At 37.2% G+C, this 17,538-nt stretch overlaps 1 protein-coding gene across 5 annotated transcripts in view; it reads right to left on the bottom strand.

The window, feature by feature from the left end:
* The window catches only part of USP53 (ubiquitin specific peptidase 53), a 79,699-nt gene extending 70,840 nt beyond the window's left edge, over positions 1-8,859 (bottom strand). For 3 of the 5 annotated variants that reach the window (XM_054486064.2, XM_054486065.2, XM_054486066.2), the window contains exons 1-3: positions 8,506-8,859; positions 7,159-7,317; positions 3,690-3,813 (exon numbers count right to left, since the gene is read on the bottom strand). The gene's annotated coding sequence lies outside the window, so the exon portion shown is untranslated. The remainder of the gene's footprint in view (positions 1-3,689; positions 3,814-7,158; positions 7,318-8,505) is intronic. The other 2 variants (XM_063664060.1, XM_063664061.1) reach the window with 1 other exon arrangement.
* Between the last annotated feature and the right edge of the window lie 8,679 nt (positions 8,860-17,538).

Genomic DNA, 17,538 nt, shown 5'->3' with positions numbered 1-17,538 from the left:
TGGGCTCAAGCGATCCTCCTGCCTCAGCCTCTCAAAGTGCTGATATTACAGGTATGAGCCACTGTGCCCCTGCCACTAATACTAATTCTAATGTAATACAACAGTTTTGATTTTCTGAATGGGCCTAATACAAGTAACTATTTGATATTTTCAGATACAGGTGTCAGAAAATATTAACAAAGATTCTCTCCTTGATCAAACTCTACTCGAGCTATTCCATGTTCTTTTTCAACTATTCCTCAACTTTTGGACTTCCTTGTTTGTCTCTATGTTGTCCAATTTTAGCAAGAGTCCTACTAAGTCAAGTCAGCCATTCTCCTTATCTGATCACCCTCATATCTAATTAGGTTCCTCATCCTTCACCATCCTCCAGGTGATGTCTGATCACCCTGGCCTGCCTTCAACAAGAATCCTGTTAGGTCAGTTTGGCCAGAATCCTCTCTTATTCCTAATGTTGCCCCCTAGTAATTTTCCATCCACCAACCACACCCACATCCTTGTCTATAAATTCCCGCTTTTACTTGTAGTATATAGAGTAGAGCCCAATCTCTCTCCCCAACTGCGAGACTCCACTGCAGTGCTCCCTGTACCTATCTTTAACAAGTGTCTTCCTTACCATCTTTAACAATTGTCATGAATAATTTTTTCCTTAACAGCATAAATTTCTAAAAGTTTAAATACATAAATATATTTCACAATGCTTAAGAAATTCTTAAAGAAAAAAATTAGAAAAATGGCAGAATCACTTCAAAGGATCTTATATTCTCCTAAACTGTTTACTTTGAATGAAATTCTCAGAAGTTCACTTACGGCTTGTTAAAAGCAACTGCATTACCCTACAACACTGCAAATATGAAATAGGTAAAATATTATATCCCCAAATAAAAGAGTAGAACTTACTTTTTCTAAGAATTTATATTTGTCAAACTGCATTTGTGTTTTTAACTCCAATGTAAATAAGTACTTCAGTAGCAGATCTACTGAATATATCAATACAATTTGATAGATCACTGCTTTTTCCTAAAAGAGTTGATAGTCCGGCTAAAAGGAAAAACTCAGCAATTTCTCTCTTTTTTAGTATATATTTAATTTTCATAAATAATTTTTTAAACAGTATAGAAGAGCATATAAGGAAAACCAGGTCTCCCTCATATCAATTATATTCCCCATAGGCAACCAATACCAATGTCTTATGTGTCCCTTCAGAATTCATTTGTGCAGTTATAAACATATATCCACATTTGCCTGTAAAATAAGGATAATTACAACATTTACTGTTATTAAAATTTCTGTAAGGCTTAAATAAGAAAAAACAAAATGTTTAACTTTATTAAGTGCTTAATATCAGTTACTAATACTTTCCAATAAAATATTTTAAAATAAAAAAATTTGAACTTTAAAATGAACGAGAAGTTTTGAGAAAGAGAGAGAGAGAGAAAGAAAAGAAAAGGAAATCAGTCACTGCTGTTTTCTTATGAGTCAGTGCTTTACCAGCAATAATTTTATCCCAAAAGGCAAGATTCCAGGGCCACTCTCCTTCATTACCCTAGACAAGACTATCAAACTATCTTTTCTCCTTCCAAAACTTAAGCCCAATACATAATTAGTTAGGTAATCTACACCATGCTATATAAATTATTTAATACGTGTTTTCCCCCAAAAGGGGATGACACTATATGGAATTTGTTCAAATTCTAACATCTAATAACTTTATCAGGCTACTAGAATGGTCTGGGTAAATGATAATGGCATCTTAAACCTGATTCATTATACCTATTATGGGTTGAATTGTGTCTCCCAAAAACATATGTCCAAGTCCCAGACCTGCGAATGTCAATGTATTTGGAAACAGGGTATTTGAAAATGTTATCAGATTAAGATGAGGTCATTGGGGTGGGTCCTAATCCAATGTGACTGGTAGCAGTCATTATAAGAAGAGAAAGAGAGAGAATGATGACAGAGGCAGAGGCTGGAAGGATGACTCTGCAAGTCAAGGAACACCAAAGATGAACAGCCACTGCCAGAAGCTAGGAAGGGGCAAGGAAAGATTCTATTCAGAGCTCTCAGTTGGAACCAATCCTGCTGACACCTGGATTTTGGACTTCTAGTTCCAGAACTGTGAGAGAATAAATTTCTGTCATTTAAGCCACCCAGTGTGTGGTACTTTGTTACAACAGCCCTAGGAAACTAATATAATAGTTGATAAAGCCATGAGACTCTTTGTTCTTTTATGTGTATGGATTTTTTTGATTATCAAACAGTACTTGTTCATTAGATTTCTGAAATACCACAGAAATACTACATAAAGAAAATTAGAAATATCCATAATTCCATATTAGCAGAGAATCACTGCTATGCAAATATGTTCTTAATAGTACACAGTCCTAGCCATCAAACTGTAAAGTAAAACTTCATATTAACATCTTTTCACCAACAATATAGCACCTCAGAGATACACTGAGGACTTTCTGATGATATGCTACAACTGCTCATCTTACTAGAAGTATTTAAGATTTTATTTTAGATAACTAGATAGCAAACAGAAGAGTTATACCAAGTTGAAGTAATACAAAAAAACTCTTTATCTTCAAGTAGACAGTGTCAGAAAAAAGAAAAAATATATCTTTCATTACAGAAGTAACTTTGTGTTTATAAAGCTAAAGGATTATAGTAAGGAAGGTATAATTGAAGAATAAATATTCTTTGATGTGTAAAACCATTGTCACTCTAGAAATGGAGGAATTAGAGAAGACTACAGTAGAAAATTTATAAAACAAAGACAGAAAATAAAATTAATAAGAAAAAAGACTATAATACTGCCAACAAAAAAACAGTAAATTTTAAGTAATTTTCAATGTTTCCACTTTTTTGCTCTATTTCTTTGTGTCTAACAAAAAACCATGCTATATTTCATGTTGCTTTTACCTATTCACTAGTTTCCACTAGTAACTAACTAGCAAAAGACAAGCATACACATGTATCCAGAATATAGGACATGGTCATTAAAGAAAATGGCTTACGGCAGTCTACTTTAAGACATGATCTCCAGAAGAAAATTATGTCAAGTCAGCAATAACCTAATATTTATTTGCCTTGACAAAGCCCCAAACTGAACTCTTACTTTATCTATACCTTCTTCCCCATCTCAGCCAATGGCAACTTTATCTTTCCAGTGGCTGAGAACAAATATCTTGACGTCATCTTTGACTCCTTTTTCTCTCATATTTCAGGATCTGACCACTTTTCACCACCTCCACTTCAACAATTCTAGTCTTGGCCATCATCACATCTTGTGCGGATTAAAAAAAATAGCAGCTTGTCTCCTGGCTTCTACCCTTTACACAGTAACATATAAGTCTATTCTGGAGAGTAGACAGAGATCTTTCTAAAATTAAATCATAATGTCACTATCTGCCCAGCCCCTCATCTAACTACTCAACCTTTGGCTTTCCCATTCCAGCCACATCAGCCTCCTTCTCATTCCTGCACACTATACAAACTTCTGTTCTCTATATTGTTTGCACTGGCCATTCCCCTGCCTGGAATACATTCCCCCCATGATGCCCACATGGCTTTGCCCTCCCTCCCTTCATAATTGCTTTGCCAAAAAAATCACTTAAATGAGGCCTACACTTATTTAAAATTGCAAACCATCACAATCTCTACCACACTTTCCAAATTCCTCTTACCTTGCTCTACTTTTTCATTCCTCCTTGGCACTTTTCTCCTTCTAAATATATTATAGAATTGACTGTTTATTCTTTATTGTCTCTTCCTCAAATCCACTTAGAATGTAAAGCAAATCCCAAGTATCTAGAACAGAACACAGTGCATTGTTAAGTTTTCATCAAATATTTATTAAAGGAAGCTCAGGAAATAAAGTAAAATCTCAAACAACAAACCCTTTGGAAAAAAACAGTGTTACTAACAAAGACAACCTAGGCACTAAAGTATAGGACAATTTCCTACCATCTGGCATGTAGGTCAGTGTCAGTACCACACTGACAAAGGAGGAGCATTATCTCATGCCTAGATGGTAGCACCATATAGAAGGAAAAATATAGGGCTCAATCTGCTCACCTAAGTGTGGGGAGGGGCACCATGAGAGGGGCAACAATTTATTATACAGGCTGAGGAGTTAAGAAAAAGCCAAAGAATGAGGTATCTGATGGGCAAAGAATACCCCGATGGCTTCTTGACAAGGATGGAATCCATACCCTGATAGTGACCTTATAATTCCCATAGATATTTTATTCCTCCGCTGATATAAAGTTTACAGCACATTGCTCAACTACTCAATCATTAAAAATGTATCAGTTTCATCATCTATAATCAAAATCAATATAAAAAGGTTTATAGGGCTATTGTGAGAATCATAAACCATGTATAAAATACCTAATAAATGGCCAAAACATAGGCATTCAACGAATGCAGGCTAATTATAATAACATTATCTTCCACATAAAATGATTTTTAACAATGTCAACAAGGATTTAGAAAAAAGCAGACACTGTATTATATATTTTATACTCCATTTTGCTATCTTTAAGGAAATACCTTAAACTGATATATTAAACTTAACCACTGCTTTAATTCAGATTAATGAGATCAGATAAATTGTTCAATGAAATATCAATTTCTTAATTTTAAAATTTTAGTAACGGTTCTTAGTAAATGATAAGCAATTTTGTTATGGAGTTATCCTAGTTTAAGAAAAACTAGCATATGAAAAACCTAATTTATAAAATGAATGTTTGGGAATACTTCACATTATAAGTGGATTTCCACCACAGAATTGTTGTAAATGTTCATTTACAAAACTTTTCTGGACTAGAAAGGAGAGAAGGAGAAAATGAGTTAAAATGTTAACAGCCAATGGATCAGAAAGAAAGATAAAGTGACTGAAATAACAATGTCAGCAACAGAGATCTGATTTAGAAATTTTCAACCAATGTACAAGTTTTCAGAAAAATAACTACTTAATGAATTTTTTTTTTTTAGCCAGAGTCTCACTCGGTCGCCCAGGCTGTAGAGCAACAGCACAATCTCAGCTAACTGCAACCTCCGCCTCTTGGGTTCAAGTGATTCTCCTGCCTCAGCCTCCTTAGTAGCTGGGACTACAGGTGTGCACCACCATGCCTGGCTAATTTTTGTATTTTTTAGTACAGATAGGGTTTCACCGTGTTGGCCAGGCTGGTCTCAATCTCCTGGCCTCAAGTGATCTGCCTGCCTCAGCCTCCCAAAGTGCTAGGATTACAGGCGTGAGCCACAGCACCCAGCCAACATTGTCTAAATTAACTTTTGACTTTCTAGTGTTTAGCACTATGCCTAGCATAAAATAGGAGGTCAATAATGTTTATTCAATACTTCTAACTCAGAGAAGCGCAGCAGTAAAAAACTTCCAAAGGAAGGGTATTTCTTAAAACTTCTTTTGTGTAATATGTGTAAAATTGAAAACTAATGTTATTATCTTCAAATTAATTAAAAAATACCATGACACCTCAAATAACTGATTTTGTTCATAAAAATAGCTAAGATATTGGAATAAGGTTTATTTTGCAGAAAAAATTCTGATGAACTACAAAGATGAGTATATGAAGCAACTCTTCTGAAGTCTCATGTAAAATCATAATTCTTTAGCCAGATGCAATGGTTTGTAGCCTTTTCTTGTATCATGGACATCTTTGGTGGCCTAATGAAGCCCCCTATGAATAATGTTTGTAAATGAACAAAATAAAATTCATAGCATAAAAAAAAGAAAAAGAAAAAAAATACTAAGATCACAAAGAAAACCAATTATATTAAAACTCAGTTCTAACCACAGACCACAGTTCTAATCATGGGCTTTTAGTTCAACAATTCCTGATAGAGGACATGAGTTAACTTGGAAGAGCACAGAATATTATTTGCCTAAATATTCTATATACTGTACATGGTATCTATGGTATTCTTATTATTAATTTTGAAAAATGTATAACCTGCAAAGATTACGATATTACATAAAGCTATTTAAAATTTAACCTTTGAGGATTTTTACTTGTAGTAGAGCAGGTTGCATCCATTTCTTGTTCCTATTATGTGCAAATACCGTAATGCAAAATTTTCTAAAATCATCAGTATAAAATTAACAATATAATAATACTATATTTGTGACATCATTAATTTCTACCTAGCTCTGCAAAGATGACATAAATCAGCATACTTCCTTCCTTAAAACAAGAGCTCATGAGCAGAGTAAGCTAAACTGGCAATCATTTTGGCCCTAGCACGCCTAGCACACTGTGTTAAAAATGCTTCCAGATGCAATATATGAACTACCCAACTTTCTACAGGTTGTTTTTGAGTTCTACAAGAAATACCTTGTAGTTAAAGCTGTCAAAAAGGATCTTCTAAGTATTTTAGTAACTAAACATCTTTGTAGGATAGTTTATTCCATCACTTCATAAAGATCAAATATGTTTTCGGAAAGCTGTAGGGTAAAGCAATGTACCCCCTCCTACCCCAGTAAGTAAGAGAGTTCCAAACAATTCCAGGAGGGAAAATAATTCTGATTTTGGCTTTTAAAGCTATATATAACTTTAAATGAGATAAAATTTTCACTTTTAAACTTTGTCTTGCTAAAATAAACTTGTAAACCATATGGTACCAAAGTTGTATTTCTTGATACTGCAGTTTAAAATAAACATCTAACACTAAACAATATAAAAGAACTTGAATCACAGCACATATGGCAGGTCTTAAGAGTATTGTGATTTTTTTTTTTTTAAGGAAAAGAATATACTAGTTGGAAAAGTCTACCTTCCCATTAAAATATCTTTTTTAAAACTATCTTGTGCATCGTTTAGTGAAAATAATATTAACGAATTGATTATTAGTGTCAAATTCCATGAACTTACACAATCCACATACATTTTTTAAAATATTTTTTAAAATTCTTAGGAAAAAGGAAAGGCCAGTTCTTAGTCTCTTTTTTACACGTTAGGAAGAAATACACACACCTCCCAATTTCATTAATGAAAAAATCTTAATAAATCACTTTCATGGTTTATCAGCAGTAAACACGAACCTGCACAAATTGTATCAAGGAGCTTATTTTAAAAGCCTTTGAGATACAAAACAAAAACCTTATTTCTCAGACTATAATTAACTCCTACTTACACCGAGTTTGTCTATTTGGAATTCTTATGACAACAGCAGATAAATCATATATTACTTTTGCAGAGTAAGTTTTGTTCCCTTTGGTTTTTTTGTTGTTTTTTTCTTTTTAATTTATCTTTAACAGGACGAAGGGTCTTTGCTTAGACCATCATCACGGAACTGAAAAGAACAGAAAATAACAATTATCAACGTAACTAAAAGTTCATTTCCAACAGACATTTTGTGTTAGCACTTGCTACTCATTTTAAATAGTGAAAACCAGCAAGCCTTTTCTTTAAATAACTAAAAGTGAATCAGATCTTAATCACAAAAACCTTCCTTCCTAAGTGTACTGCGTTTTTTTGTTTGTTTGTTTGTTTTTTGGAGACGGAGTCTGGCTCTGTCGCCCCTGCTGGAATGCAGTGGCGTGATCTCGGCTCACTGCAACCTCCGGTTCAAGCAATTCTCCTGCCTCAGCCTCCCGAGTAGCTGGGACTACAGGTTAAGTTTACTATTAAACCTACCTCAAAAATAGCCTTAGATATTCTTTGCAAAATATATATATTTATACATACACACACACACACACATATATATATATCTATTTCCAGATAAGGAAACGTTCGGAAAACTTTGCTGTCCAACTGGTAATTCCCTGCATACTTTGCATTGATAAAGAAAACCTTGTAGCAGGGTTACAAACCTCAAAACATCCTCAGATTGCGGGTTTTAGAAACCCTCCCTATTACACCTGTGCAAGTACTTCCTGTTCTCCAGCACTGTTTAAAAATAGTTTGGTAAATGCCCCGTAAGCCGCCCTTTAGAAGCTAAACATTAACTTTATATACATCACCACTACCACTGAGAAACCACCACCCCAAGAATCTCACGAGTCCAGTCATCCCTCTTCTCCAAGGAGGGAGCATAACCATCCTGGACCCCTTTAAGTAAAAAACTGTGTGCTCAGGCGAGGCAATGTGGCTTGGACAGCCAGGGGCAGGAGCCAAGTAAGGGTAATATTCACAACCCCAGCAAGACTCCAGCTTGTCGCCGCCCTCAAACACGGCAGCAATAACAACCAGGACCCAACAAGGACAGCACCTCCTCCCGCCTCGCGCTCGCCTCCAGCCTGGTCAGAGGCATCTCCGCCAGACACGGCGAGAAGGGGCGAGAGGGCTGCGTGACCTCTGGCGTCTGAACCGCCCAGCAAAGACAGTGTGTGTGTGCCCAGAGGGCCGGGGCCGGAGGAGGTAACCGGGCTGCGAGGGGAGAGACGAGCTCTGGGGCTAGAATGAGAGTGTCCCGGTCAGGCCCGCGGGGTCGCAGGTCGCTGGATCTCCAACCAGAGGGCTAGTTTCGGAGACTTACCTTGAGCTCTACCCTCCTTGCGCGAGGAGCGTGCGATCCAGGTAGAGAAATACAGGCCTTCCACTCCCACAGAGCTACCTCCCGCTGGCCCAGCCCCGCTTCACGCCGACACCCGCCAGACACACTGACTGCTGCCACAGTACCGAGGCTCACCGGGAACTGGAGCACAGGCGGCTGGTCTCCGCCGCCCAGAGCCCGACCCTGTGAGCGGAGCATGCGCATACGCCCCAATACCCAGGGACCAGTCAGGCCAGTGACACCTGCGATCAACAGGTCCCTGGAGCCCCGCCCCTCTCCCCGCCTCGAGCCCGCCCCTCGGAGCGGGCTCCGCCTTCACGCTCACCGAGGTAACTCCGCCTCCGCTCGCGATTTCCCGGCTTTCTGGACCTGCGGAATTCTATTCCCGCGGGGATTTGATGGCGTGCGCGATACAGTTGGCTTCCTCGGAGGCGCGAGATCGCGCGAGACCAAGAGATAGAACATTTCCCCAAAAGCGGCAGCTTGGCGCTGGAATTTGGTTGTTGGGGGTAAGGTGGTTGTAGGACGTGCTGTCTGGTGTGGCGAGAAAGAGGCTAGTTCTTTAGGAGCAGGCGATTATTCTGGTGCTCTTGGTAGTTCATTAGGTATTTTCTAAGCTCAAGAACGCGGATCCACCAAGGACTTCACTTAGGTTAGGTGTTACCTGAGAGAACAATCCGTAGTTTGGCATCAGAACCCCATGCGGACACGCAGTTTCCTTTAGATTTCCGTGAGTCGTTAGACGATTTATTTGCAGTTAAATGGCTTCCTGTGGCGTGAATGTGTATTCCCCAAGCAGTTGTTTCTTGCCTTTAATTAGATAGCTTTAATAAGTCTGTTGACCTGGTTAATGATTGTCAGAAAAGTCTGTCCGCCTCTTTGCCGTGCTTTCGAACAGGTTTTAAGTTAAAAGGTACTGCTGGGAATTGGGCTAAACTTTGATTTTGAAAAACGTTTCCTAGGAATAGTAGTAAAAGAAAAACCCATCGTCACTGATACCAAATATCTCAAGTAAATAAAGAAGGTTTTGGAACTCATTCCGAAGCTGGTGTAAGTTGAACATACTAATTGTAAAAATGGATTTCAGTAAACCCAGAGGCACTTCTAAAAGTTTATTTGAAGAAATAGGGGGAAGAAATATTGGACGTTGATACAGGAGACAAATAGGACCCGTTTGTAATGTCTTTGGCTGAATCATTAAGAATTTATTGAGCATTTACTATGTTCCCTTTACTGAACTAGGCACTGTAGGAAATAGGATGAAATGAAGCCGTGGTTTCTGCCCTCAAAATATTAAAAATTTTGGGAGGGGTGGGGAAAAAGAAGATCCTACTCTGCATTTTTAAAACAATAAGAGCACACCATTAATTCTTCCCTCCGTTTCTCTAATGTCATTTTCTCCTCATTCTGCAGCTACTTTTCTGGTGCAGTTTAAATACTGTTTTTCTGCTGCGTGGTCTCTGTTCGTCAGCACTCCATTTTCTTTTGCTGTTTCTGTTTAATGTTAATCCATGTCTCCTTGAGCAGTCTCTTTCCCATCATGGACTTACCTACCACGTGTCCTGTGCACCAAGAACTCTCAGATGTATATCTATACGTCAGACATTTTTAAGCAACATCATTTGGATTTCACACAGTACCTTAAATATGTCCCAAATTGGCATGGACATCTTTAATCTGTTCCTGATGCCATGTCCCTCTTCACCCATCTGGAACCTACACCATTTCCATTCCCTGTTTCAGAAAATGACACGCAACTGCCCAAGTCAGAAATCTATAAGTACCCCTGTTACTTTTCCTTCATTTCCGCTTTTCTAATATGAAATTTTGACTCTTATTTCCTTAAGTATCTCTCAGATCCACCCCTCCACTCTCACTGTCTTAGTCCTTCAAGTAATCACCATCCCTTATGACTCATCTTCCTCGTACTATTGCAATATTCACAAGATATCCTCTAGTTATTTCCCACACCAATCCAACCTCCATTCTATTAATAATTTTTCTAACGTGAAAATATGATCATTATGCTTCTCTGCTAAGAATTTTTCATTACTTACCGGCAGGGCCTTTCATGATCACACTGTTAAACTCATCGCCATTCTTCCTCCAGTTCCTCCACATTACTCTTTCTAAAGTCCTTGCTTTCTATGTTCTTGGTTCTCTCAAGATCCTTTGGTTCTCTCTCGAATGCTTATCTCCATGGATCTTTTCATAACTTTCTGAGACAAAATTGTCATCCCTTTTGGGACTTATTTTTATAACAATTATGTTGTACTATATTTATTTCTATGCAAATGTACCTGACAGAGTAACCCCCACCTCCACCCTTGAGAAATAATTTGAACTGTGGATAATAATGGCTTATACTACCTCCATTCTTTAGCAATTATAGAAGAATACCCTTCTGTTCACCCTGCTCAAGAATTTGACTAAACCCTGACTATAAACTTTTAAAATTATATAATTTCATACTTTCTACCAGTTTTTAGCATATCTGTGTACCGATCCTTAAATAGTAGAGTTGTAATAGGACCCAATTTAAGCATCAAGAGGGCAGAGTCTGAAGCAAACATGAAAAAATGGAAAATTGACATTGCAGGACAGCAGTTGCTCCCAGAAAATTTGTAGACGGGAAAGTCACAACAAGGATTTAAAATATATTAACTCTTACTATTTGTCCTTGAGGGACATGTGTGTGGGTTTGATTCACTAGTTTCTGATTGGCTGGACCCAAATTTGTGAAGACCAATCTCTGCACCTCACACAGGCAAAGAGATCATGAAAGGGAGCAGGCTTTGCTTGCCAAAGAATACCCTAGATGGTTCAGCTGAGGCTTAGCCAAAGTTCACACCACCAGCACATATACACACCTCTTAGTGTTACTCTGGATTGATTATAACTCATACTTTGAGAAATGTGCTACCCTGTGACTAGATGCACCCTGCCACTAATGTCTGGTAGGAATAGCAACATTGTGTCCTGCGGAGCTGTAACCCAGTAGTTCCAGGAGGTAATCAACAGCTTAACCATGACTGAGCTGGGTGGGGTAGAGTGAATGGGTGGGGTAGAGTGAAATATAGCATAGGGAAGTAGTAGATGAATGACTGACTCGGGGTTAGATACTGGACAGAATCCTTTTTTTCCTAAATGCATCCATGAGGACTGACAAGTGAATTTCCTTACTACCTGAGCCCTCTGTTTTTTCATATTTCGAAGTCATAGCACAGTGCCTAGCACAGATGCTTAACAAGTAGTGTTTATTGGATGGAGTAAAAATTGGAAGTTTTGTTGATTTTTTTGAATAGAGCCATCAGTGTGGGCTAAAGTTGGAGAGGGCTTCTGTGGGAGATCAAATATGAACTTCAGCTTGGAAGGGTTATAAGCAAGTATATTTGAAGGCATTGAGGAAGATATGTAACTTAAAAGAGCAAAGTTTTAGAAACAGGATTGAACAAGGCCAGTACAGGACTACAATGGGAAGCCTTTGTAAGTTCTGGGGCAGAATGATTCATTTGGAATAAGATACAGAAGAACTGTAGGGGAAACTATAGCTAGGCAAGAAGAGAAATCTCTAGGCTGTGACTCAGGAATGAGCCAACCAGAAAAATCTAGTCACAATTGACCACTCCCTCCTTGACATCTTCATCTCAATTTTTGTGACATCATTCCTTTATGGCTTTCATCCTGCCTCATGGGCTTCCCTTTCTCAGCCTCCTTTTCTCTTATACTTTTCAATCTACTTTAAATGTTGATGTGCCTTAGTGCCTGATCCTGAGATGTCATTTATCCTCATGGTTTTAAATCTATTTCCCACACAGCAGCCAAATAGTCTTTTAAAAATATTGACATGTTACTCCCCAACTTAAATTGTTCAATGGTTTTCCATTCACATAGAATAAAATCCAAAATTCTTGCCAAGGCCTATAGACCCCTGAATGATCTGTTCCTACTTCCGCAACAACATATGCTGTTCAAGGCTTTGCATTCTCTATTCCCTATGTCTGGAAGACTAGTTCTAAACTAGGGGTGGTTTTCTCTCCCATGGACATTTGGCAGTGGTTGGAAACATTTTTGGTTGTCACAGTTGGGGGCAGGGATGCTGCTAAACATCCTACAATGGACAAGACAGTCTCCCACAACAAAGAATTATCCAGTCCCCAATGTCAGTAGGATCAAGGTTGAGAATTACTGGCCTAGAACATTCTTCCCATGGGTCTCTAAGTGATTGCTGTAGTAATGTGCCTTGTCATTGAAAGTAGCTGGTCTGAACGAATAAGGCAGAGATGAAGTGGGAAGGAGAGAGTTCCTGAGGATCCTCTCTCCTCTTACAAGGAATTCTGGACTTGAGTATTTACTGGATTCCTCAAAGCTCTGCAGCATGACATTTTGTTAAACACTGGAAGTTCAAATTCAATATCCATGATGTCTTAGCTAGCTCTTCCTTGGCTGAAACTTTTCTGGCCATCCATCCCAGACCTTCTAAGGCTCTGCCATAACAAGGTCATCATTAGCTAGTAAATCACTGCTGGTGGTTTAACTAGTGGCCTCTTTAATTTTTGCTGACTTAGGGTCAGCGTAGGCAATTTCATTACCCTTGTATGATCTAAGCCTCAGCTGAACCATCTAGGGTATTCTTTGGCATGCCAAGCCTGCTCCGTTTCATGATCTCTTTACCTGTGTGAGGTGCAGAGATTGGTCTTCACAAATTTCGGTCCAGCCAGTCAGAAACTAGTGAATCAAACCCATACACATGTCCCTCAAGGACAAATAGTAAGAGTTAATATATTTTAAATCCTTGTTGTGACTTTCCCGACTACAAATTTTCTGGGAGCAACTGCTGTCCTGCAATGTCACATTGAAACATTCTAATTTTCTTATCAGTAAAATTGGGGTGAGAAGAAATACTTATACAAATATCTTTTTATAAGGCCCTAGATGAAAGCAACTGTAAAGTCCCACACTAGGTTATGATGGCCATTAGTGCCATTATTGTGATTACTAACACTGATTACTAAAAAAAAAAAAAAAAAAAAAGGTTCTTATAGAATCCCATTATCATTGATGACAATGATATGTATTTAATTAAAATCTCAAAAATACAGAAAGCTTTAGATTTCATCTGGTCCAGGCTCCCACTCAATGGAGGATCATCCTCACCAGTGGGCTATCAGCTTCTGTTCAAATATGGTAACAGTGATAGAAAACCTAATGCTTTGCAGGGCAGCCTATTATTGCCCTTTTAAGACTAACTGTTAAAAAAATGTTCATCACAATGAGTTGGAATCTATCTCCTAGTAATTTCCACATACTAGCCTTATTTCTGTCCTTTGAAACAACAGAAATCTATATTCTCCTTTTTCATAAGACACTAGTTAACACTGAAAATATCTTTGTGTTTTTAAGCTAAAATACTCCACTCTAGCAACAATTTTTGAAAGCCTAGTAAATATTACACTAATCCACATATTCATTCATTTATTATACAGTACTTCACCTCATCCTACAAATGATTTAAATGATTTTAAATGAATTCTAGCATATAATAAAAAATGGAGGTCAAATATAAATAAGAAAAAACAATCAGAGCTATCAGGAATTAAAATAAGAGTAAAAGGTAAAGAACGAGAGCAAAAGAACAGAAATATGCATGAGCCTGTAACTTAAACTTCAGTTTGGCTATGTTCTAAAACCAAAAGTGAATGAGATATTTAAGTTATCAGTAACAGGAAAACATTTTTCTGTCATCATTTTAAATGCTTTTCTCCCCCATGTGAGCCTGTATCTAAGGAGACCCTTATCTATGTTCACTGACAATGGCTTCATCAACATGTTCCTGGCAAATGCAGTAACAAGCCTCACATACCATCCATGTGACTGAATTCAAGATGCTGTCTTGTCAACTTCAGAAAAATACGTGGTGCCCAAAAATAAAAACAGATTTTTCCAATTACCCCAATTGTGGTTTGGAGAAATTACTTCCTCCCATAGTTCAGAGACTGTTTTCTTATCAGGATAGTTTAAACGAGATTGTTTTGCAATTGTGTCACTTTGTTAACCAATATTAGTTTATGTTCAAAATACTTAATTTTTAATTTATTTTTCTTTTATAAAGTGATAGGAAGCCAGGTTTTCCAAATCTTAATGCCATTATTCTTTTTTGGACACAAATATTTATGCTGTCTCAGAGCACAAGCAACCCCATCATTGGTTTTCTTCATTTCTTTTAAGTATCTTGTTTTGCTTTGAAGTTTCATGCCAATAAGTTTCATCTTATCTCATAAGATTCACTATTCTTCCTCTATTTTTGTATTGCAAAAATTAGTAATATCTTCTTTGTCTTCAGCTATGTCATTAAGGAAAATGTTGACAAAGGCTGGATTCCTGACATTCTGCCCCAGCTGCAGCCGAAATTAATCCTAATGGCAGAACTAAAACTGTTAGAAAGCCAAGAAAAGAAATGTTTAAGGGCAATATGGTGTCATAAAATAGTATGGTTTTTGTACCTGGACAGAAACAGATTTAAATCCTGACATTGCCATTTATTGTTTGTGTGATCTTGAAAAGTTATTAACTTCCATAAATCTCAGTTTCTTCATCTGTGTGTAGCAGGGTATCCTAGCTAACTGGATTGCTGTTAACAGGATTAAGTAGGACTGCCAACCCCTCTGGACATTTATTTGCCTAGTTTTGTAATTTTTTTTTTCTGGCAATATTTTGTAATCTGAGCAAAAGAATGAAAAAAAAAAACAAATTGTGGAATTATTTGTGCTCAGAGGCAATGTGCATATGATAGAAACAACACTGAATGTTCTTTGCTCTCAACAAGTAGTTGTATGACTGGGCAGGTCAGTTTTAACCTCTTTTAACCTCTTTCCTCATGCTTAAATGAAAGAATTAGAGTACATTGTTCTAAATGCATGAAAGTGCCTTTTCTCAGTTGTTATTTAATCCCTAAATATGTGTTAGAAACAAACTGCTTTATGCAGGCTATTTTATTTAACTTTTTCAGTGACCCTAAATATTAATATTTAGATATTACTAATATCCTTATTTTAGAAATAATGAAAATGAGGTACCTAGCATAGTGTCTAGAACATAGGAAGCACTCAATAAACAGAAGATGAATGACTAAATAAAAGACCATAGCAGTTAAATATGCTGTCAAGTTACAGCCATGGAAATACAGTAGAGTAAGTAGAAATGAACAAAGCCAGTATGTACTGTACTAATAATAGGTCCAGAAGTAATGGCCAAAAATATCTGGAGGTTTAATTGTCATAAAGTTATTCACTAGGATTCCTTTCTATGAACATCAATTCTCTTCAACTTTTTATAAAACTAGTTTTATAAAATTATTTTATATATAAGATGCCTTAGAATCTTAGAGATGGAAAGGACCTCAGAGATTAGTTTGTTAAAATCCCTCACTGTACATATGAGAAAACTTAAGCCCAGGGAAGAAAAATTACCCAAGGTCATTCTAGACTCTGGCAGAACCAGAACTGAAATCCAATTCCTTAACATTTGGAATTTGCCTAGTGTGAACAATTTTCCATGAAGTATTCTGAAGTTTCATAGAAGATGGAACTCTTTTCTTTCTTAAAGTACAGTAAAATTTCTTATATATTCAAATATTGGAATATTGATAAACATACTTGGCACTTTTGTACCCTTTTATAAGACAAAGGAAAGAGAACATAAGGAGGTCAAGAGTATTTCAAAGGCGAATATTTTCTTTTTTCTGAATTGTGATATCCGTGGTAGTTCTCTGACTGTATAAAAAACAACCATCCTGTTTGCAAATTTATCAAACTTATTTTCCCACTCCTTGGAAATATAACAAATCCAAGCCTGTGTGACTTGCACGTATGCACAAACACACACACTCACTCACTTTACACCTTGGACTGACTTGTTTTTAAAGTAATTCTTTAAGAAATACAGTAGTAAAGTAACACAGTGTCTTTTGCTCATAGCGTATTGGCTGAAATACTACACCCAAAGGAAGTTGCCCTGGAGAGCACTTTTCTTGTAAAGATGACAAAAATATTCAGGGCACAGTGTTTTCAAGTTGAACTTCCTTGTTGAAATTCACTTCACAGTCAAAAGAAAAAAGTAAAATAACACTTAATTTTAAATAATGTAATAAAATTGTCGGAAAATATTCAGTGGCAAAAATATTTTCAAGACTTATATGTATATATAAAAGCAGAAATACCAGAGTACTGAATTTTTTTCCAATTCTTAACTGTGCTCTTGAATCTTTCATTTTCTTATCTGTAAAACAAGCCCTAAACCCTAAATTGTGCTGAGGAAAAACACAAACCAACTCTTAGCAGGTAAAATCCCTTGTATGTGTGTTAAAGCCTTTTTAGACATTATTAAATCAAAGTGTTTTGATTAAATTGCTTTCTACAAGTTTTATTCTGCTAATGTTTCAAATACTTTTAACTCTAAAGAACTCTTTATCAAGTTTTAATAGTGTTAATGTGATGGAAGACATTTCAGTTGCTAAAAACAGTGCTGACATTTAAATTGTAAGCAGCAACTAGCACAAGAAAGAACAGTAGCTTTCTTTTTTTTTCTTTTTTTCTGAGACAGTTTCACCCTTGTTGCCCAGGGTGGAGTGCAATGGCCCGATCTTGGCTCACTGCAACCTCCGCCTCCCAGATTCAAGCGTTTCTCCGGCCTCAGCCTCCTTAGTAGCTGGGACTATAGGCACATGCCACCATGCCCAGCTAATTTTTTTGTAGTTTTAGTAGAGAAGGGGTTTTGCCATCTTGGGTGCTGGTCTCCAACACCCGACCTCAGGTAATCCACCCACCTCGGCCTCTCAAAGTGGTGGGATTACAGGTGTGAGCCACTGCACTGGCCTTCTTCATGCTGTTAATATAGTACTAGTTGGTTGTACCTAGCAAAATAATAACTTGTTCTTGTTTATTCTTTTTTTTATACTTTAAGTTCTAGTGTACATGTGTACATCGTGCATATTTGATACATAGGTATACATGTGCC

This window comes from Pongo pygmaeus, chromosome 3 (genome assembly GCF_028885625.2).
Source record: "Pongo pygmaeus isolate AG05252 chromosome 3, NHGRI_mPonPyg2-v2.0_pri, whole genome shotgun sequence".
NCBI lineage: Eukaryota > Metazoa > Chordata > Mammalia > Primates > Hominidae > Pongo > Pongo pygmaeus.
The sequence above is the reverse complement of the archived record's forward strand: the minus strand, read 5'-3'. Positions and strand labels throughout refer to the sequence as shown.